The sequence below is a fragment of the Castor canadensis genome, chromosome 9 (genome assembly GCF_047511655.1).
Source record: "Castor canadensis chromosome 9, mCasCan1.hap1v2, whole genome shotgun sequence".
Lineage (NCBI taxonomy): Eukaryota > Metazoa > Chordata > Mammalia > Rodentia > Castoridae > Castor > Castor canadensis.
In genome coordinates this window covers 109,478,134-109,501,171 of record NC_133394.1, presented here as the reverse complement: position 1 = coordinate 109,501,171, position 23,038 = coordinate 109,478,134, and the positions used below count along the sequence as shown (strand labels likewise).

The window sequence follows — 23,038 nt, the reverse complement described above, 5'->3', positions numbered from 1 at the left end:
TTTTTTAATGTAGATGGGTCTTCCTGTGCTTGGTGCATATATATTAAGGATTGATATTTCCTCTTGAGGAATTGTTCTTCTCATTAATATTAGGTGCCTTTTATTGTCTCTTCTGATTGATTTTAGTTTGAAGTCTACTGTGTCAGATATGAGTATAGCTACTCCTGCTTTATTATGGGGTCCATTTGCTTGGAAAACTTTTTCCCACCCTTTGACTCTGAGCCAGTGTTTATTATTTTTTAGTTAGGTGAGTCTCTAGTAAGCAATATATGGCTGGGTCTTATTTTTTAATCAAATTTGCTATACTATGTCTCTTGATTGGGGCATTGAATCAAATTATATTCAGTGTTAGTATTGAGAAGTGACTGTTGTTTCCAGTCATTTTTGTTTCCCTGTTGTTTAGTTTTACCTATTCCTTTTTTATTAGTCTGTTTGCTGAAATGGGTTTATTCTTTCTGGAGTCTACCTGTCTCACTCTAGTTTCTTCTTCTTCTTTTTTTTTATGACACTCTTACATATTTTTATTTATACTTTTAATGAGATCAATGCCAATACATACATTATTTTCCTTAACTTTATTTTTACATTAAGCCAATGATGGCTGTCACATAGCCATCAAAAACCTTACAGAAAATTACACAGGTTTATAGTCCAATTTAGACTCCAGCTTCTTAGAATCAGCCACTTTTCTGACTGCTTTCATGAAATCTTCCTGAACTACAAAATCATGATCAGCACGAATTGCAAACATCCCTGCTTCAGTACAAACATTTCTCAGGTCTGCTCCATTAAAGCCATCTGAAAGCTTCACAATTGCTTCATAATCTATTTCACCATGTTTTGTAATGGGACCTGTGTGGATTTTCAATATATCTAATCTTGCTTGTTCGTTTGGTAAATCAATATGTATTTTCCTATCTAGTCTTCCTGGACGCAACAAAGCAGGATCCAATGTGTCTGGTCTGTTTGTAGCCATGATCATTTTAACTCTATGCAGAGTATCAAATCCATCCATTTGATTCAGCAACTCCATTAAAGTTCTCTGAATCTCTCTGTCGGCTGAAGTACCTTCAGAAAACCGACGACCACCAATAGCATCTATTTCATCCATAAAAATGATGCATGGCTGATGGTCCCTGGCATAATTAAACATCTCTCTTATCAAACGAGCACTTTCACCAATGTACTTGTCTACAATAGAACTAGATACAACCTTTAAGAAATTTCAGTCCAACTGGCTAGCAACAGCTCGTGCTAAGAGTGTTTTTCCTGTGCCCGGTGGTCCATATAACAAACAGCCTTTTGGAGGTATTATTCCAACACGCTGGAATAACTCTGGGTTTGTAAGAGGTAATTCTATAACCTCTCTTAATTCCCGAAACTGTTCTGATAGCCCTCTGATCTCGGAATAAGAAACATTCCCAGGATCCTCATGAGACATGTTGCAAACCAATGGATCCACCTCTCTTGGCAAATATCTCATGATTGTTAATGTAGTCATATCCAAAGCAACTCTCCTTCCTGGCTTCAGCTTACTTTTGTCAAGCTGTCGATGACAACCCACAACGTATCTTGGCCCATTTGTAGCTTTAACAATGAATTTTTCTTCAGTTAATTGTTTGAGCACTTCACCCACAATCTGTCCAACACTTTGTAGGGCCTTCAGATCATTTTCAGACTTTTCATACTGCTTGGTAAGTTCTTTTAATTGTTCCCTTAGCTCCTTAAGACGGCCGTCGATTTCCTTGTGTTCCAGCAGTTTATTGCAGTAGTCCTGAAGCGCCTTATCTCTAGGGTCTGCCATGATGAGAAGCCTTTGCTCATAGGGGATTAGTTTCTTCTTCTATATGTAAAAGTTCTTTAACTATCTTCTCTTCTGCTGGCTTGGTGGTCACAAATTCCTTAGTTTTTCCTTATGGTGGAAGGTTTTAGTTTCTCCTTCAACTAGGAAGGATAGTTTTGCTGGGTAAACTAGTTTGGATGATAGCTGCTTTCTTTCCGGGCCTGAATTATGTCTTTCCATGACCATCTTGCATTTAGAGTTTGAGTTGAGAAATCTGCTGTTATTCTAATGGGTTTGCCTTTATATGTGACTTGTCTTTGCTCTTTTGTAGCTTTCAGAATTCTTTCTTCATTCTGTGTGCTGAGTGTTTTGATTATTATGTGCCTGGGGGTGTTCTTCTTGGTCTTGATGATTTGGTGTTCTGTAATCCTGCATCTGGATGACTCTCTTTCTTGAGGTTAGGGAAGTTTTCTGCTATTATTCTATTGAATAGGTTGTCATTGCCTTTAGATTGTATCTCTTTTCCTTCTTCTACACCCATGATTCATAGGTTTGGTCTTTTCATGTTGTCCCAGATATCTTGCATGTCCCATTCATTTTTTTCATGATCTTTTACTATTTGGTCTAATTCTTTTATTCTGTCCTCAGTTCCTGATACTCTATTTTTAGCTTGCTCCACTCTGTTCATTAAGCTTTCGATTGTGATATTTATTTGGGATATTGAGTTTTTTATTTTGGATTGATTCTTTTTCAGGGTTTCCATATCATTATTAATTTTTGCTTTCATATAATGCGTAGTCTGGTTAATTTCATTCATCTGTTTTTTGTATTTTCTTTGATCTCATTTAATTGTTTATTCACATTTATTTTGAGGTCATATACTAACTTTTGTCTTCTTCTTTGAAGCAGTGAATCATTTTTATTTTTACTTTTTGGAATTCATTGATAGCTATTCCTCTACACAGGTGTTTGGATCCTTAGTGGTGGGACTGACTTTTGATGGAGAGCAGTTGTCTTGCTGTTTCATTCTGTGTTGAGATTTATGCATCTGGAGTTGTTTTGGGTTATTGTTTCAATCTCTTGTGCTCCCGTAGTAGGTGCTTTGAGGGTTTTTTTTTCCTCTTGGATCTCCAGCAGTGTTCCTCAGAGAAGGGTATGCTGGATAAGTTACCCCTTGCAGGGTTTTTGTTGTGGGGCTAATTGCCTCTTTTCTCCCCTCAGTGAGGGGCCTGGGGTTCCTGCTCTTTGAAGAGGGCACAAGTGCTCTCCTGAAGTCACAGTGGGGACCACTGGATCTCTGTGCACTGTGGGGTGTAGGCCTCCTGCTACCAGAAGGGTAGTGGATTGCCATTCAGTGAAGGAGCTGGGATTCCAACTTTTGGACAGTTATTATTCACCTGATGGGAGGTGCAGTGTGAAGTGCTGGGCTTCTGTGTGCTTTGGGGGAACAGGGCTTCTGGTACTTCCTATAGAGTGGCCTGCTTTCTTCCCCTCAGTGGGGAATCTGACATTCTTTTTCTTTGTTGGGGGAACAAGGGCTCTCTTGCTGCCAGGAGGTGTTAGGCCTCTGAGCTGTGTTGGGAGGGAAGCCTCCAGGCAAAAGCAGATTAGCAAGGCCTGGAGCCTGAGGTTCACTTGGGTATGTGATGGTAGGCTCCTGGCATTGTGTAGCAAGTTGAGGGTACCTGCCAGGCTTGAATTGTTTGGTGTACACCAGGAAGTGGTGCCCCTAGGGTCTACTTGAATTGGGGCATAGGCTTCCAGGAGCCAGGGCAGATGTTGCCAGTGTTCTAGGACCTGATTTTATGCACAGGCCTCAGGGAGTACACTTCTGTGGGACTGCTGACCATTTAGGAGAACCAAGCCAGCAGGCTGCAGGAGCTTTGGGGACTGATCTCCCCCATGGCTTCTGGAAGTGTGTCCTATGGTGCTGCTGCTGGCTTAGGAGAACAAAGCCTGCATGAAGCCAGAGTTTTAGGCTGAGTTCAGTTCTGTGGTGCTGTTGCCAGAGGAACTGAGCCTGCTGGCTTGCACCCTCTGTTACCCATGGAGCAAAGTGGAGGAATGGGAGCCATGGGACCTATTTACACAGGGGTGTGGATATCCCTGGAATTTCATGGTGAAGGTAGCAGGTCCTATATTAGGGGAAAGTATGGAGCTCTGAGTTCCTGTGTGTGCTGGACAGTGGGACTTACTGCCAAGTAATGGAGCCTGGAACTGTGCAGCATTGTCAGGGGTGAGGAATAGGGAATGTTGAACTGCAGGTCATTCTTCCCATTCTTCCTGTGGTTAGTTGTTTCTCTATTTGCAGATTTAGAGAGGGCTTTGCTTCTTGTTGGTTATGGGACACTGCCGGTCCTTTTTGGGATCCTCTGATCTTCCTTTTTTGGTGTAGTTGGTTGCTGGTAGGCTATAGGAATGTCAACAATCTGCCACCTTAATCTGCTTCTCATCTTTATTGTTATGGAAAATTTTTGTGAGCTACAGCAGGCTTGAAAACAGTGGTGGTGGCTGAGGCAGGAATGCCCTTGTCTTCTCCAGAGGCTACAGTGGTGATGCTCTCACTCCCTCACCTGTGTCCAATGTGGTGAGGGCATGCAAAGCAAGATAGGAGCCTCCTCCTCTTACCCAGCAGCCTGGCCCTGAATCCCTGAATCCTCTACAGTAGTCACTGAGTCAGATTTTGCAAATGTTTAAAATAAAAAGTAAAATGGAAAGTAACGAATAAGGCACTACTTTTTGATCATTTCAAACGTTATTCTTTCAACATGTATCTGTCATAATAAACTGCCATCTTTCTTAAAGTTGATGAGTGCTGAAAGGTACAACACCAACTCATAGGGTGGGAGGTATTTTTATTTGAATCTCAAAAGATCTAGTTTCTCTGGTTATCTTATTTCTGTCTAATATTTATATTTTCTATAACTTGTATAAAAAGATTTTGCATTCAAGATGCAGTATTAATAAATTAGACAAATCAACAAAAAGTCTTCTCAGCTGCTTGACTCTTGTAATCAAGGATCAGAGAACTCATATTTTGAAGCCTGCTCCTTTACTGTAGTAATGCATAAATAATAGACCTGGGGCAGGGTCAATCCCACTGTAGGGAAACCATGATTAAAAATAGATTTGGTAGGATATTAGGATTGCTGTAAACATCATGTAATCTTCTGTATATTCACCTGGGACATATCATATGCAATTAAGCACCCTCAGAAAATCCTTTCTGTAAGTCTAATAGGCATCTGTAAATGGTTTCTTTTCCCATAAAAAGCTGATAAAGTTACCAGGTTTTTGCCTTTAAATCAAATAGATGTATCAATAAAGAAAAAGAGCAATTTGTGCTATTGTAATCATCAAACTGCAAGTCTTAGTTAGTTCCCTAAATCCACCAAGGTTTATTCCTTGCTCACTGTATCTGCTATTCACTCTAAACGTTAATCACAAGTTGTCTGGTGGTGTTCTTCAGTGCTGTCATCCTGCCCACTGTGGGACATGGGCTGTTGGAGGAGCCACAATCTGGAACATTTACATTTGTGCTGATAAATGGTAAATAACACCCCAGAGGCACTGCAGAACCAATTAAATTCTCAACCCAGAAGTTACATACTTTACATTTCCCTCATAACCATTTGACTAGAATGGTGACATGGTTCCCTCAGAGAAGAGGAGGACAGGCAATGAATTGCAACCAGGTGACAGGAAGGTATAAATATCTAGTAAACAGCAGTAATAAGTACCACAGTAGGCCAAGGTCTTTGTGTCCCTATGGCTATCTATTTTCAGTAAAAGAAAACTATAGCATGTTCAAATCCTTTGCTAATACCACATGTGGTGAGAAATTAAAGTCATTTTATATTGCTATAAAATATTTGTTGTTATAAATATATCAAATATCATAAAATATGTCAGTATCTTTTCATCAATTTAAAATTATCTGCCTTGGATGAATTGATAAAAGTATTCGGTTTACTTCTTTTCTTACAAAGTTATCATATTCTCCCACAAAGGTGAACTGTGTCAACTTTGAATGTTTGATAATCATATATTTGAAGAATTTCACCTCTAGACAGAGGGCAGGAACAATGTGACCACTATCTAGATACAACCTGACACTGCCTTTGAAAAGGAATAAAAGAAGAATAAAAACCATTTCAGATATTTTCTGTCTCCTTCTATATTGGCATTTCTACCTGGTTGAAAAAATAGCTTTAACTTAGAACTTCGCAGAAAAAGGTAAGAAATTCTTGATTCTAGTTTTGATGCAGTCATTTGGAAATTACATGGGAAGAGGATTACTTTTCTAATCTGAAGGATGTACATTGAAACTATACCAAACTAGTTATATGCCCTTAGGTTATTGTTTATTCTTTCATAGCAGAGGTTGGCAAAATGCCTCTTATGGGCCAAATTTAACTTCCTGCTTGTTTTATATGGCCCACACACTAACATGCAGTTTACATTTTATAAGGACTTAAAAATAACAAAATAATATTTTGTGTCAGGAGAAAAGTATATACAATTTACTGTCATGCTCCCAAATGTTTAGGAATACAGCCATAGTCCTGGGCAGTCTATGACTATTTTCATGTTATCATCATAGAGCTGAATAGTTCAATGGGGACTACATCATTGCAAATTCTCATATATTTACTATGTTCTTTGGAGAAAGCCTCCAACGTAAAGATAAAGTGAACTTTTCATCTTTCCCTATTATACCTATGGCATAAAAACAGATTATGTTCCTAATGGTCAATTGTATTAAATTTTTAAAGAATACTTCAAGGATATTAAAGATATGATTTTCAGCATTCAGTGTCTTATACTTTGATACAACCTGGATCATTATCAATACAGCAATGATACAAATATTTTATTAAGATTAAATTAAAATGTGTTTTAGTGGAGGATTTATGGATGAAAAACATAAATTTGGTACACTTACCTTATGACAGTGGCCACCCTAAGTTACCACATCTAACCAAAACCTAACTTTTCTGGGCTTATTCTCAGCTCCAAAATTATCTTCCCTCTCTTCTCTACACTACTTTTCCTTCCCAATATAACAATCAAAGCTCTCATATCTTCAAAATTCTGCTCATGGTAAACAGGCATGAAAAAAGGTAGGTTTCACTAATGCAGACTTTGGTGTTTAATTGCCAATAGAATTGTGTCTCCTTCTAAGGAATAGTACTAAGGAAAGGATACTAGAGTTGGTAGACACAGACTCAAGCTATAGCTCCTTCATGACAATGGAATGATCTTAGGCAGATCAATAAATTGCTTTGAAGTTACATTTCTTTATATCTAAAGTATATGTAATGAAAAACTATCTCATAAGTTGTTGCAAAATTAAACAATATAATACATATGGAAAGACTTTGTATCTATAAAGTTCTAAAGAGGACATGGAGTGTAAGTAGAATTTCTTAATAAATGAGTCTTCATGGTTTAAAAAATAATAAAATAAAATATTTACCATGTAGCTCATAATAGAGTTTGCTAGCCCTTCTTTCAATTTTCTTACCTGTGCAATAAGAATATTTCATATTTTCTATTATTGCAGCATTTTAGAAAATTGTTTATTAAGGTTTTATTCCTAATTTTTTCATATGACTTACTATGGCTCTAATAAGAATTATGATTCAGTCATAAATCATTAGATATTTTTCCCTGTGTTCATAAGAATCAAGTACCCATTGTGTTATTGAACTTATAATTCAGGTTGTTGGCTGATAACAGCACATAATTTCACTTATCTTTTTATGTGACTTTATTTTTCCCACTTGGGTAACACTACTTGACTTCTTATGTCTGAAGTTCACAGAAAAACTAATGAAGGAATTTGAGTCTTATGATTAAAAATAGTGACTGTCTTCCCATTTTGAATAAAAGCCCTTATTTTTCTTTTTTTAGAGTATTCCACTTGACTATAATTGTACCATATTTTTTACTTGGCTTCTATCAATGATTCTCCTTTGAGTTACAATAAGTAGAGATAAGGTAGAAGACAAAAACCTTATACTTCCTTAGAGTTAAAAGATAGAGGTAGCAAGTCTTTTTTAGGGTTATTATTTGGATTTAGCATGATAATCCAGAGGGCCCACATTCAATAGAATATATAAACCATTATCAAATGATAAATTATAGGAGCTGGTAGTGTGTCATACTAGCAGGATTAAAACTCTAGGTAATATATAGTTAAATCTAGTTTTAAGAAAAATCATAGGTATAAAAATATATCAATCTGGAATTTGAAAAAACACAAGAAAAGAGGTAAAGAGGAACAACTACCCTAATGATCCCAATACACAAAGAACATTAAAATAGTACCTGCACAATCAGACTTAGGGTGCACAGTACACAGTCCTTATTACCACCATTGCATCCTATGACTGTCTGTCTGGTAACCCATGCCACCACCACCAGGTTTTGTTCTTCAGAGGTTTTTAATAACTAATTATACTTCTGATATTATTAGTTGAGATGCAGTTCTGTTTTATTTATATTTTAGATGCTTAGTATTATTATCTGCTTAAGAGATGTTAGTAAAAATCATACCTAAGACTTTCTAATTCTGTATGAACTTTATACATTTTATATATCAATATTTGTATTGTAACCTTATAAACATTATGGGTTTGCAATTTAAATTATCTGAAGTACAAATTTCTTTGTGGCACTGGGGTTTGAACTCAGAGCCTCATGCTTGCTAGGCAGTTGCTCTTTACTGCTTAAGCCACTTGGCCAGTCCCTGAAGTACAAATTTCTTCCATTCTTTTCCCATCTAAGAATGGTAATGGTAATGGTAGTAGGTATTTAGGATAATGTTATAGTTTGCAACTGAATTCAGAGTCCAGAGTGCTCATCATTATACCATTGAACCCACAGATCTATAATGTCCTTCATGGCCCATGTGTTAAAGACTTAGTTTCCTGTCTTGTGTTATTGGGAGAGAGTTGATTCTTTAGAAGTGGGATTTGATGGGTGGTCACTTGTTTATTATAGGCATTCCTTAGAGGAATATTTTAATTTCCCTGGCATGAAGTGAGCATCTTTGTTGCCCCATGCACTTTTTGCAGTTATGTACTGCATTACTACAGGGAAAGAAAGCTATGGTATTAATTGATCATGAGCCAAAATTTTCAAAATTGTGATCCAAAATAAACCTTTTTTTTTACTAGTTCATAGGTCAGGTGTTTTTGTTATGGTAATAGAGATCTGACTAACATAAATAAGGACAAAAGACACATGCCAGAGATTCCATATATATTACTTCACAGGACACAAAACTTGAGAGTGGAGGTGAACCATAATTTTAGAGAATGAAAAGTCACTAAAACTGAATGGAGGCAAAAACGGTGTTAAGAACTGTTTTAGGTATATCCCCAAGAGTGGTATTGCTGGATCAAATGGTAGATCAATGTCTAGCTTTTTAAGTAGCCTCCAAATTTTTTTCCAGAGTGGTTGTACTAGTCTACATTCCCACCAACAGTGTAAGAGGGTTTCTTTTCCCCCGCATCCTTGCCAACACCTGTTGTTGGTGGTGTTGCTGATGATGGCTATTCTAACAGGGGTGAGGTGGAATCTTAGTGTGGTTTTAATTTGCATTTCCTTTATTGATCCAGCAATACCACTCTTGGGGATATACCCAAAAGACTATGACACAGGTTACTCCAGAGGCACCTGCACACCCATGTTTATTGCAGCACTATTCACAATAGCCAAGTTATGGAAAAAGCCAAGATGCCCCACCACTGATGAATGGATTAAGAAAATGTGGTATCTATACACAATGGAATTTTATACAGCCATGAAGAAGAACGAAATGTTATCATTTGCTGGTAAATGGATGGAATTGGAGAACATCATTCTGAGTGAGGTTAGCCTGGCCCAAAAGACCAAAAATCATATGTTCTCCCTCATATGTGGACACTAGATCAAGGGCAAACACAACAATGGGATTAGACTATGAGCACATGATAAAAGCGAGAGCACACAAGGGAGGGGTGAGGATAGGTAAGACACCTAAAAAACTAGCTGGCATTTGTTGCCCTTAACACAGAGAAACTAAAGCAGATACCTTAAAAGCAACTGAGGCCAATAGGAAAAGGGGAACAGGTACTAGAGAAAAGGTTAGATCAAGAAGAATTAACTTAGAAGGTAACACCCAAGCACAGGAAATCAATGTGAGTCAATGCCCTGTATAGCTATCCTTATCTCAACCAGCAAAAACCCTTGTCCCTTCCTGTTATTGCTTATACTCTCTCTACAACAAAACTAGAAATAAGGGCAAAATAGTTTCTGCTGGGTATTGAGGAGGGGGAGAGGGAGGGGGCGGAGTGGGTGGCAGGGGGGAGAAATGAACCAAGCCTTGTATGCACATATGAATAATAAAAGAGAAAGAAGAAAAAAAAAGAACTGCTTTACAGAGCTTGATTGTGACCCAGACAATAAGGGACTTCAAATATGGGGCAGGTTAGAAAATTTTGTTTCACCTGGTGATCCCTAAGTGTGACTATCATGGATAGCAGGTAAATTTTGATAAGCTAGGACACCACCTGTTAGTGTCTATAATATGTTTTCTGTTCAGTTTTGGCTTTATGATGCTAGGGTCTTGTGCATGTGAGGCCACCATTCTACCACTGAGCTACATCCCCAGCACTACATCATGGCTTAAAGAGCTGGTATGAAGTGTGGTATATGGATGTGTCGGCTTGACTTAGAAAGTCAGAGGTAAAATGGATACTCACACTATGGCTAACATAGCTAATAAAGCAAATCTAATCCCTTTACCCATATTAAACTTCAGAAGCTCATCTGATAGCACAGATGTGATTAATGAATCCCTATTCTACTTTTATATGAAAGGCAGGTTCTTGTTCCTTATATCCTGCAAGAGCTGTGACTTGTACTATAATCTTAATAGCCTGATTGATGGTATGGCTGTCAACATAATAATGCTGATTTGTCGACTTTGATCCAATATTACATCAAGCACAAAATAACTGTATCAGTCCTAATATACTGTAAAATATACAGCATCCATCTTCTCTCTCTTATTAAAATATCCCTTATAGTCTTTACTTATACTAGGTTTATACCTGGAACCAAAAGTGCTCTCATACTTTTTGGGACTCATAAAAGGATTTATTTTCATTATTTTTTACTATTGCACTTCAAAATGTGTGCATTCTGTTCCTCCCACATTTTCTCAGGTTCTTTCTCTTTCTTAGATAATAATTTGTATGCACTTAAATATAGTAGTGTAATTAGGGGAAATGTGATTTATTGCTATAGTAATAATCTTTCCTATACTTACCAAATTATATAAACTTAACAATTTATACAAAGATATAAATATATATCATATAAAATCTATGTGTAATATCCTGTACTACAGTAACATGACTTCTAATCAAAATCTCTATGTCGTTTTGAAATCTATCTTTCTTATTTTAGTGCTACTGGAGTTTGAACTCAGGGTTTCATACTTTCTAAGAAGACATTCTACTGCTTGAGCCACTTCTCCAGCTAAATCTAGCCTTTTTTTGAAGCAATTGATGTAATCAATTTATAAACATGAATTTAAAATTATAATCAATAAATAATTTGTATCTTTCAAATAGCTTTTTATTTATATAATATGCAAAAATATCTTCCCTAATTTGAATACATTTTGAATTGTCTATACATATGTGTATATACACATTTCTTTCTCTCTCCCTCTCTCTCTTCCTCTTTTTCTTTCTCTCTTTCTCTCTCTCTCTCTCTCTCTCACAAACACAGACATACATACATAATTTCAGAATTTCTAGTATTAATACTGACTGGAAGTGGAAAGAACAGCACAGCTCAGCACTTCAGATTTGCATTCACAAGAGGTTTGGTTAACGCCTATGCTTTTTATGGTTATTAGGATTGCCATTGGCATAATTTACATTATATTAAATGTGAAGGGTTAAAAAACTTCCCTTTCATCTTGTAATCCCTTTTTGTTAAGTTCTTGTTACATGGAAACTCTCAAGGATGATTGCTAAGGATAGGGTATTTATACTTTATGGTATGTTGAATGGTAAATCAGGATATTCCCAGTGTACTCAATAGAGAATTCTTACCTATTCAAGCCTACACTTAAAATGAAGTACACTTCTCATTCTGGGAAGGGTAAGAGTTCAAAATATCAAGACATGGTGCTTTTATCCTGAAATTTGAACCTGGAGGTTTTCTTATATCTCCATTCATTTAAAGTACCTATGAGAGTAATTCTTACATACTTAATTGACAAAATATGCAAAATCAACCAAATAAATTGCATGCAAAAGACTAAGTTGCCAATCATGGGTGATTTAAATAGTTTAGAAAGGGCTCTCATAATTACATACACCTTTTTTCTTGTGCAAAATGAACTGGATTTTAAGAACGTTATCACTAATTGCAAAATACAAAGAGCCTGGTTGTTACCCTGATTCATGCAAGTAATTTTTTATTTATTTAAAATTTGTATGAATAATGAATTTACAGCTAATCCTAACCACAATTATAAATATAAATGAAGTATTATAAATTATCATATAAATACAAAACTAGAGAATAATAATATAAGCAGAGCTACAGTGAAATAACAAAAAATGTAATGCTTTTAAGTTGGTTAATGATTGAGGATAATAAGTATACCTACATTTGGAGTGAACTCCTGCTTCTGGTTAATTTGTTCCCCTCTTTTAATGCCCTGTTTAAAATAAATGTTACACACATGCTAAAACATACTTATTATGTTCTTGTTTTTAAAGGCAATATTGTACCAATACCATTGAAAACTGTGAATTGAAATAAGGATGTAGGCTAAATTGGATTGATATATGACAAATATGTATGGAAACGTGACTAGGAAATAAGAGGAGAAGTTTATCAAAGTTAGCCCAGTAAAAGACAAATCCAAAGTTTTAACTGAAACATTGTTTGATACATCTTCCCATTTAATTGGGATTTTACACACGCCTGTACATAAACACACAAGCCCATAAACACACATCAGACTCTGACCTTTGCCCTGAGTCATCCACCTCAGTCAGGAGGTGGCAGTCAGGACCATTTCTGTCTATTCTCATAGATTTACCACATGGTAGCCAGAGACTTTCCATGACCTTAACAAAACTCCAGTATATATAGTTCTAGGTTAGAATATCACTAATACTATATGAAATTATGCACGATCTTTCCAACATGTTATTGTTTGATAATTAGAAGTATACTTAGCATTTAGTAATTAATCTTTAAAATATACATACATGTAATTAGTGATATTAGGTAACATTTCTAAAAAGCACATTGTTCTGTATTCAAATTTTTGCTCCAATACATCCTTCTTGGTGACCCTGGGCAGGTCAAACAGTCCCTTGTAAACATTGCATATTTAATTTACAGGGAATAGTTTTCAATTCCATATGAATATACCCACAAGTAACAATTATCACATTCGGATCTAGTGGAATTTAGTGAGTTAATTCACACAAGCCTACACATAGCACAGTGTGTACTCAAGAAATTCTCTCTCCTCTAAGGTCTGATAGCCTCCTGATCATAGGAGGAAGAGCAGAGAAAAATACCATAAATACCTGATTGTTTTAAAAAGGTGTTACTTTTACCTGGTAGAGTTACTTTTTGAAAGTAAAAATGGGGACTAATAAACTTCAAGGAACTTGCAACACAAATAGTAGGCATTTGAATGAGTTTGTCCAGTACTATCTAGGCAAGAGTTACAATGAAACTGTGGGTTGTGAACATGATTTTTTGGAACACTGATAATTCACCTGACTTTACCAGAGGACTGGAAAAAGCATACATATGCATGACCTGGAGTCACCTTTGAATCTTCCTTTTCCTGTACTAGTATGTCACCAACATACTAGTCTGAATGGGTTTCATCCCTTCTACCTGCCTCATTCTAATTCCATTCCTGGAATACTGTCACAGCCTCCTAACTGGATCAGGCTATTTTCCATGCAGTTGTGAGAGCCATCCTTTTAAAATGTATGTCAGATTATGTCACTTTTCTGTGATAAACCCTCCAGTGACTTTTCATTTCAGTCAGTGAACAGCCAAAGTCCTTCAGGGTTGTCTACAAAGCCCATCAATCAGGCTTCTTGGTTCCCAGTTCTGCCTCTTCCCCTGCCACTCTCTTTCTATTTTGTTTCAGCCATGCCTATTCCCTGCATTGTCTTGCTCCAGGGTTTCTGCACTGCCTGATACTTGGCTTATAACACACTTCCCTAGATAGCCACATGGCTTCTCTTTGAATTACTTCAGGTCTCAGCTCAAATTTCATCTTGATAAGTCTAAAAAATAGCATTTGACACTGTTAATAGATACTCTTTAATTTCCTCTTCTGATTTTTACTTCTTTCCCTTGTGACCATTCATCATCTTTTGACATGATTTGTACTTTTTTCCCATTATCTGAATCTCAAGCCCCATGTATGCAATGATTCTGGGAACTTTTAAAAAATTTTTTGAATGATTATATTCCCAATACCACAAAAGTATTCCTGGATAATATTAGTTACTTATTAACTGTTTGTAAAATTAATGAATTAAGATTATAAAGCTCTCTTTAATCTAATGATTTTCTAAAAACGATACTCAAATTATTTGCTGTTTTCCAAATGTCATAATGCAGGCACAAGTAGTCAGAAGAATAGAACACTCCTTTCTTATAAATTTGCAAGTTTTAGAAAGGTTGCCAGAGTAGAGAAAGAAAAAAATGTGTGTCAGGTGGACCTCTGCATGAATTCTAAGATAAAGATCTGATGTCATTTGACTATGTAGAATTTTTCTTGAACTAAGAAAAGGAATGTACAATGTTTCTCTTCCAAGCTACTTTAGCAGGAATTTTCTAAGTCATAATTTCATGATGAACTCAATCTATCCAATTAACCATAGCAAGGTTATATGCCATCATTCATAGATGATGATGACCATTTATTTTCAGGATTTTTATTGATCAGTTTATAAAATCAAACATTCAGTGTTCATAATTTTAAAATTTATACCTATGATTATCTCAGTATTCTTAGGACTGCATGAATTTGCACTCATGGTTACTTTTTTACTTCAACAATGCACACAATAATAATTCTTTATGCATCTAAAATTGTTATCATCTTACCATAGGTTTGAAAAGGTCACTATCAATTTTGATATCTGGTTTATTAAGTCTCTTCGAAATCCCTTCACAAATATTGAGTAAAGATGAGAGTACTTGAGAATTGGTTCTGACTTATTTTCCTGAGTGTCAGAATTTACCATTGGTATATCCATAGCAAAAACTGGTGGGAAGTACAGGAAAAAAAATCTCAGGGGAGTTGTCTTCTTTGTTGACTATGTCTAGATTAGTATTATTGCTGGTGCACTTCTCCAGAACTCAAGAATTTCAGCTGCTGGGAACAAACATCTGATTAGGTAAGAGATCAGTCATAGGGACTTCAAAGAATAGAGGCCACATTTTCTTATTTACTCAATGACACAGAAATAGCACCTTCTCAAATATTTTGCAAAAAACAGTTTTGTGAGAAATATTTTCTGAGAAACAAACACGTAAGGTAATATTTAAGGAATTTGCTACTAATATTATCAGATTTTTATTAGAAAAGGGCACTCATTTTCTTTAAGATTCCTTCAATATCTCTCAAATATATGTTAAGCACATTTGCAGAGTTTAAGTGTTACATATTTGATGCAAAGTACAAAATGTATTAAATATCCACTATAAACTAGATAGTGTGTTAGAGATTTTTATGTTTATTAATTCATTGGACACACATGCAAACAAGGTTGAGATGTGGAAGCTCAGAAGTTAAGTCAAGGTCACAAAATCAGAAAGCTCAGAGAATTTACTTTTGCCTTGGTCTTCTGATTCTAAGACTAATAATCTGTGTCTTGTACCATATATTTAAATTCTTTAATGATATAAGTGAAATATATTCATAATTATATTTTAAAATTGCATTAATATTGCTAGCATTCACAGTTATTCACCTAGTGCCCTATTTTGTCTTTGCAAACACTAATTATGCCTTACCTGAGAGAAAGTAATTGTCAAAGTTAGTTGTTAATGATACCATTTCTTTGCTTGTTCTGTTTCTGAGTTATTTTTACCTTGTGGTTTATTCATTTTGGCACAACAAAATTCACAGCTTCCTCCACAATTTCATAAAATGTTTCTTGCCTCATAACCTTGTCATTTGCCCTGATTGCAATGTTCCTTTAAAATAAAGTGAATTTGGCCCTTTGTTGAAATACTTTTGAAGTTTTTTGTTTAATGTAATATGCTTTAACCACATACAGCGTAAGACATTTTTTGAGTATATACACATTTTTCCCTCTCTCTCATTGTCCCTGTGTATACCTAACCATTTTTATGAAAACTATTACATCCTAAGGTTTTGACTTTGGACCATGTCTAAATAAGAAATTATGATTATTTCTGCATTAGGTTGAAATAGGTCATTTTTGTAAGAAAAGAGGCCATCGATATTAACCTAAAAATATTTCTTTACAGATTTCAATCACTGTTGCTCTGTTTTTGAATGACAATCAAGCAGAATTCATTGAACAAACCATATAATCATATTTCATATATTTGTATGACATTCATATGTTTTTACTTTAACTTGGCTTTTGGGGGGATACATTCCATCATCCATTAAGCAAATGTTTAATTATTGTCTACAATAAAGCAAACTTTGTGAGATGTTTTGGGAATGTAAAGGCAATTAATGAAAACATCCCCTCTCAAGGCTTATATATATAATGATGATGATAGACAGTACACTGAATATTTCAACAGAATGCAATGCTCTTTCCGCTCCAGAAAATCATACAGTGTGCTGTAGGTTTACAGAAGAATCAAGAAGAACAGTAACTGCATTAGAAAATTCATGTATAGAAGGCCAGACATCCGAAACAAAATTTTGAGATCAAGACTCTGTCAGATTATTCTTTCTTTTAGGTAGAGTAAAAGTTGAATGTGTAAGGAATGGGAAAACTTGATTCGGCAGATAAGCAGGGATATGCTCATAAATAATTCCAGAATTTAAGACGTGAATTTTAAATTTTATAATAAAATTAAGGAGAATAAAATTAAACATACTGCCTATGAGTTTCTTTACAAAAATCTTGTATTTATGGTAGAAGGGCAGTCAGCTGTTGCTGTATTTAATAAGCTTGAGAGAGAATACTTCAACTAAATTATGCTATAACTATGCTTGAGATTTTCCAATGTGGTCAGCTTCTGTAAGAAATAGCCAAATTTATCATTTTTTCCTTGCTATATGCTTGATTTCCTCTATCAACTAGTAGTATCTTTATTAAAAATACAATGTTTAATGCTAGCTAATGCAACTGGGATGTAAAGAGGAAGTTTTACTGCCTGATTTCCAGTTGTATTCTTTAGATTTTTCCAGTCCTATTCTTGCCAATAATTACCTCTCAGACACTAATGTATATGCACACATACATTTTGTTTTCCCAGGTGATTCTAAATGTGTGTTCAAGTTTGAAAGACATTGTGAAAAATTAGTGCTTCCTGAATTTAATAGATATTCAGAGCACTTGGGATCTTTTAAAATGGATACTCTGGTACATTGTGCCTGATTGAACCTGAGATTCTGAAGTTGTAACAACCTACTGGATGATATTGATGTTGTTGGGCTACAGGACAAATGGAACAGTAACGTATTATATTATCTTTAACATAAGAAAATACCTAAAATATATGATAATTTGAAATGATCAATTCATTGCCAATAGGAGGCAACATTGCTTTATCTTTAAGTGAAGGCTCTGTTATTAGGGTGAGTTTGAAATCTTGTTTCATTCTGGATTAGCTGCACATGCACGAGAAAATTTTTTCATTACCTCAGTGTCTTTATTTTTAAAATGATTGTTGAAGTTAGTTTACAAAGATAGCAATAACTACCAATGTAATTTTGGGGATAGTTAATAAACTAATCAAAAATAAATTAATTACATTGCTTTCAATTTCATAAGTGATTGACAATTATGATTTTTATTAATACAATTATTGTGATCTTTTCATTTTCAGTTTGTCCTACATTAGAGCAGCTCATCAGTCAACATGTGTAGAAATACTGACAGATACTCTAATATTTCACATTGTATACCCGATTATGCTGAAAAATTATATACAAAATATGAAAAGAGGAGAAAAGCACATGTTTATTTATTCTCAGTGCCAAATATTAGACACATATAGCCTATCTAAAATTAACACATGCATAGTGGGATGTAACTTGCTGCCAGAAGTGGCAGTTTTAATCACCTATCTGGTAGTGCTTTGAAAATGTTCATATAAATCTTATGACCTGTTTAGATCTATAACCTTGCCTGAAAGTCCTTGAGTCCTGAACATATGGCTTCTAACCGAACAGTTCTTTGATCCAAATGCTCCCTTATTAAATATAAAGGATTTTCTAAGCATTTCAGCACAACCGGCAGTCCAACAAAGCATTAAAAATTTTTGTTGGATATAATAACTAATTAAATTCATAGTTTCTGATTTTATCAGACCCCAAATTGCTTCTATCCTCCCTTAGAGACTTTGACCTACTTAGTAGATGGAAGAACTTTGTGATCTGAATCATATTCCTGCCTGACAGCAGAAATTCATATCCCTTGAGGACTTACCTTAAGTAGGACTCATTAGTCCTCTGTAGTCCAGTGCCCCAGCTGCCCATGCTCAAGACAAAAGGGTAGCCAATTTAATTAACTACAGCCTGGAGCAGCATAATTCATTATCAATGTTTGCAAGTAATCTAAGACAATGTCAGTGCTCCCAGTGAAAGGATAGATGGAGCCAAGAGGTCTAATAAGAAAAGAAATCCCTTAAATCTAATTGCTCTTTTGACTATTTAATTGAAGGTAAAATTAAAGGCCATGACAAGACCACAAAAACTTATCATCATAGCAGAGAGACCTATATATTTTATGTGATAAGAAGTCAATAAAGTATACAACTAAACTTTAGGGCAGAATTATCTGAGATCTATTGTTTAAAAAAAGGGAAAAATCAACTTTTGATGCCCTTTTACTGCCTTTAGCTTATATAACCAATTTTTTGGCAAATATAAAAGAATTAAATAGCTTATTTTACTCTTATTTACAATGATTGCCTGACACAAATTTGATAACTAAAAATAGATTGTCAATGATTAATTTAATTTACTAAAGCATATTAATTAAGTGCCTACCCAATGCTATGTTAAACTCAAAGAAGGCTAAGTAAAATAAGATATTATTACACCTTTGAAATGCTAACATTTTATTAAGTGATGAAAAATAACCTCTATTAATAATAATTAATAAATTTTATATGTAAACAATAATGTATAAAACAATTAGAATGGTAGGAATATTTTAGAAGACAGTTACAGAAATGCTAAATTTGAGTTGTATCTGCAAGAAAGATTTATGATTTATCATGGAAAAAATAGATAGAAAAGACTTCTCAACACAGGAAATATTACATGAAGTGAAAAACTCTAGCATACCCGAGACTGTCCTTGGGTGATATATGGCTGGGGAATGAATGGTAAGGTAGATAGGAAGCTAGATTGATGCCAACCAACTGCACCTTGATTTCATGGATCTTGTGCTTGAATACATTATTCTTTAAGTTATTGCATTCAATGCTCTTAAAAATGTTAAGACATGCTGTCTTATCTTCACCTTGACAAATAGTGGCATTGAGAATTAAGAAGGTATATAACTGTCTAATGTCACTTGTATGATAAATGAGAGCTAATAACTTCACTCACAGAACATCTAGTTTTAAGTATGAAAATCATTTCATACACTTACTAGCAAGAAATCCTATGTTATATTAAAGGCAATGGAATTTATTAATAAGGTACCAGTGACACAATAAAATTAGGAGATATATTATTATAAATGAACTTAATAAGCACACACATTCCAAAAACAAACAACAAATTTTGAAACCTAGAAACTGTTTAAATATTGAATGCAAAGGATTTTGTACACAAGTAAGAAACTAAAAGGAACCAGCTATGGTAGTGTACATCTGTAGTCTTGGTTACAGTATTGATTCAAGACATTGCTAATGAAACCATATCTCAAAATTACAATGTGACAAAAGAATGGGATGTGTGGTTTCAAGAGGCAGAGCACATGCCTAGCAAGCATGAGGTTCAATCCCAATACTGCAAAAAAAGCAAAACAAGACAAATGAAATCTAAAAGGAATTGAAATTATTGCTTATATTACAAATTATTTGTGAAATTATGCCTCATTAGACATAATGTTAAAAAATGTAAACGTTATTTACCATCTTCTTTATTAAAATAAATATATATGTGTTACCCTATTTTCATTAAAAGGTGTACAATATTTTAAAAATACATTGTCCTTATCATCACAAAATTAGCATCTAGTAAATAAGATAAATATGAAACAAATAGATATTCTGATCATTACATTTTAATATATTTATTGACTTAACAGAGCAGTAACAAAGTCAAACTGTTTATATAACTAGATTTAAGTTGAAGTTTAAATTTCAAATTCAAGGACCAACACTTAGAACACATCTGTATGCCCAGGGTACATCAAAAGATGTAATGAACTTGAAATACTTTGATTGACAATTGTTTCTTAAAGGCTCATGTTTTAAAGGCTTGGTCCCCAAGATGGTCCTAGATGGGTGTAGGTGGAACCTTTGAGAGATAGAGCCTAGTCATAGGTCTTTGGGTCAATGGGACATGCCTTTGAAGGGGATTGTGGAACCTTGACCCCTTCCTTTCTCTCCCTTCTTATGGAGAAGTGAGTGGTTTTGCTTTACACATAATCCCACATTGTTGAGCTGCCTAATCACAGGCTGAAGACAATGTGGTCAATCAATCATGAACTGGAACCTCCCAAACTGTAAGTCAAAATAAACCTTTTCTTCTTATAAGAAGATCATCAATCACTTTATTATAATGACAGAAAACTAACACAGAATGCTATCTATTTGGGTCCTAATAAAGGATAAAGCCCTGTAATTTTTTTGAAGTAATTTGTTGGTAGAAATCTGAAGACCTATTTTTCTATCAACATTTCACTAACTTTTTAAAACTAGATATGATAATGTTGAATTTAAGCATGTAATCTCAAAAATATCTATATGCGTGGCCTGCCAGAAACATAATAAAATTAAGGAAAACTATTTTTGACAAGTTCCTTAACTCTTGAAATGTTCTAATTTATTTATGCTGACCTCTGCTTCCTCCTTGATCCATATGCCACAGAAATGTTTGCCATCTCTCTCAGCCACAAAAACTAAACTATAAGTCTCTGTTTCTATAATTATGAAAACTTAAATAATAAATACACATATAGGGTAAAATGGTTAATAATATGTGTTTTGCACTGCAATAACCTGTAAGAATTAGCAGATAATTGTATTACTGAATATATAGTTGCTGTGGCTTCCTAAATGAACAGAGAAAAAAAAATCATGGGTTTAGAATGTGAAAGAAATTATAGGAAGCTATTGAAATAACATAGTGAGAGTTGAGTCCAAAAAATAAAGCTACAATCTCTAAATATGTTTTTAAGATGGTCTCTGTAAGCAAAGGAGCCTACCTTAGCTATCTACTACTGTGCAATAAATTAGAGTTTAGTAACTCAAAACAGCATATATATATATATATATATATATATATATATATATATATATATAGTCTTACAGTTTCTGTAAGTCACTAATCTAGGTATCAGTTTACTGGGTCATCTACATCACTCTTTGTCATAGATTGCCATCAGGTGGAAACTGGACAATAGACATTTCAAGGTCAACTGGAAAGTGGTCTGCCTCAAGCTCACATGGCAGGATTTGGTTTCTTTTTGGCTTTGGGATAGAAGTCACCCTCTATGATGGCAGCTTGTCTTATTAAAGCATGAAATCCATGAATTCAAAATAGTGGTGTCAAGCTACAGAGGATTCAGCTAGGAATTCTATACACAAAAGACAAAAACAAACAAAACTAAAAAAGGACAGGGAGAAGAATAGACAGAGAGTAGCAATGAGTCAGCTGCAACATACTCAAATCCATAAACAATAACAAAAAAATAACTAGCAGAAATCACCACATACCTTTCAATATTTGCACTGAATGTCAATGGACTCAACTCCCCCATCAAAAGACACAATTTAGCAAATTGGATTAAAAGGAAGACAAAAATCTGTTGTTTATGAGAAACCCAATTTATGGACAGAGATAAACACTGGCTTAGTGTGAAAGGTGGTAAGAAGTTTTACCAATCTAATGGCCCCTGAAATTTTCAATTTTCTTATATTTGTTGAGACTTGTTTTGTGCCTTAAAGTATAGTCAATTTTGGAGAAAGTTCCATGGGCTGCTGAGAAGAATATATACTGTGCTGTTGCAGGGTGGAATATTCTGTACATATCTGTCAGGAATATTTGATCTATAATGTTATTTAGTTCTAGGATTTCTTGTTGATTTTTTTGTTTGGATGACGTATCTGTTGGTGATAAAGGGGTATTAAAGTCTCCCACTACCAGTGTTGTGATTTTAAATCCTTTAGTGTTTGTTTAATGCATTGACATTGGGTACAAATATGTTGATAATTGTTATTTCCTCTTGATGTATTGCTTCTTTTATTAGTATGAACTTTGAGAACCTATATTCAAAAAAATTGGAAAGTATAGAAGAAATGGACAATTTTTTAGATACATATGTCCATCTGAAACTGATCCAAGAGGATATTAATCACCTAAACAGATCTATAACATGCAATGAAATTGAAACAGCAATAAAGAGTCTCCCAAAAAAGAAAAGTCCAGGACCTACAGATTCTCCACTGAATTCTGCCAGGACTTTAAAGAACTAATACCAACACTCCTTAAACTTTTCCATGAAATAGAAAAGGAAGGTCTACTATCTAACTCACTTTATGAATTCAGCATGACACTCATCCCAAAAATAGTCAAGCATACAACCAAAAAAGAGAATTATAGATCAATCTCTTTAATGAACATTGATGCAAAAATCAAATAAAATAATGGCAAACTAAATCAAACAACATATTGGTAAGATCATACACCATGACTAAGTCAGCTTCATCCCAGGGATGAAGGGATGATTAAATATTTACAAATCATTAAATGTAATATAGCACATTAACAGGAGCAAAGACAAAAAACACTTGATC

General features: G+C 34.7%; 1 pseudogene; it reads right to left on the bottom strand.

The window, feature by feature from the left end:
- Nucleotides 1-560: 560 nt before the first annotated feature.
- On the bottom strand, nucleotides 561-1,825 carry LOC109674280 (26S proteasome regulatory subunit 10B pseudogene; annotated as a pseudogene).
- Nucleotides 1,826-23,038: the final 21,213 nt, after the last annotated feature.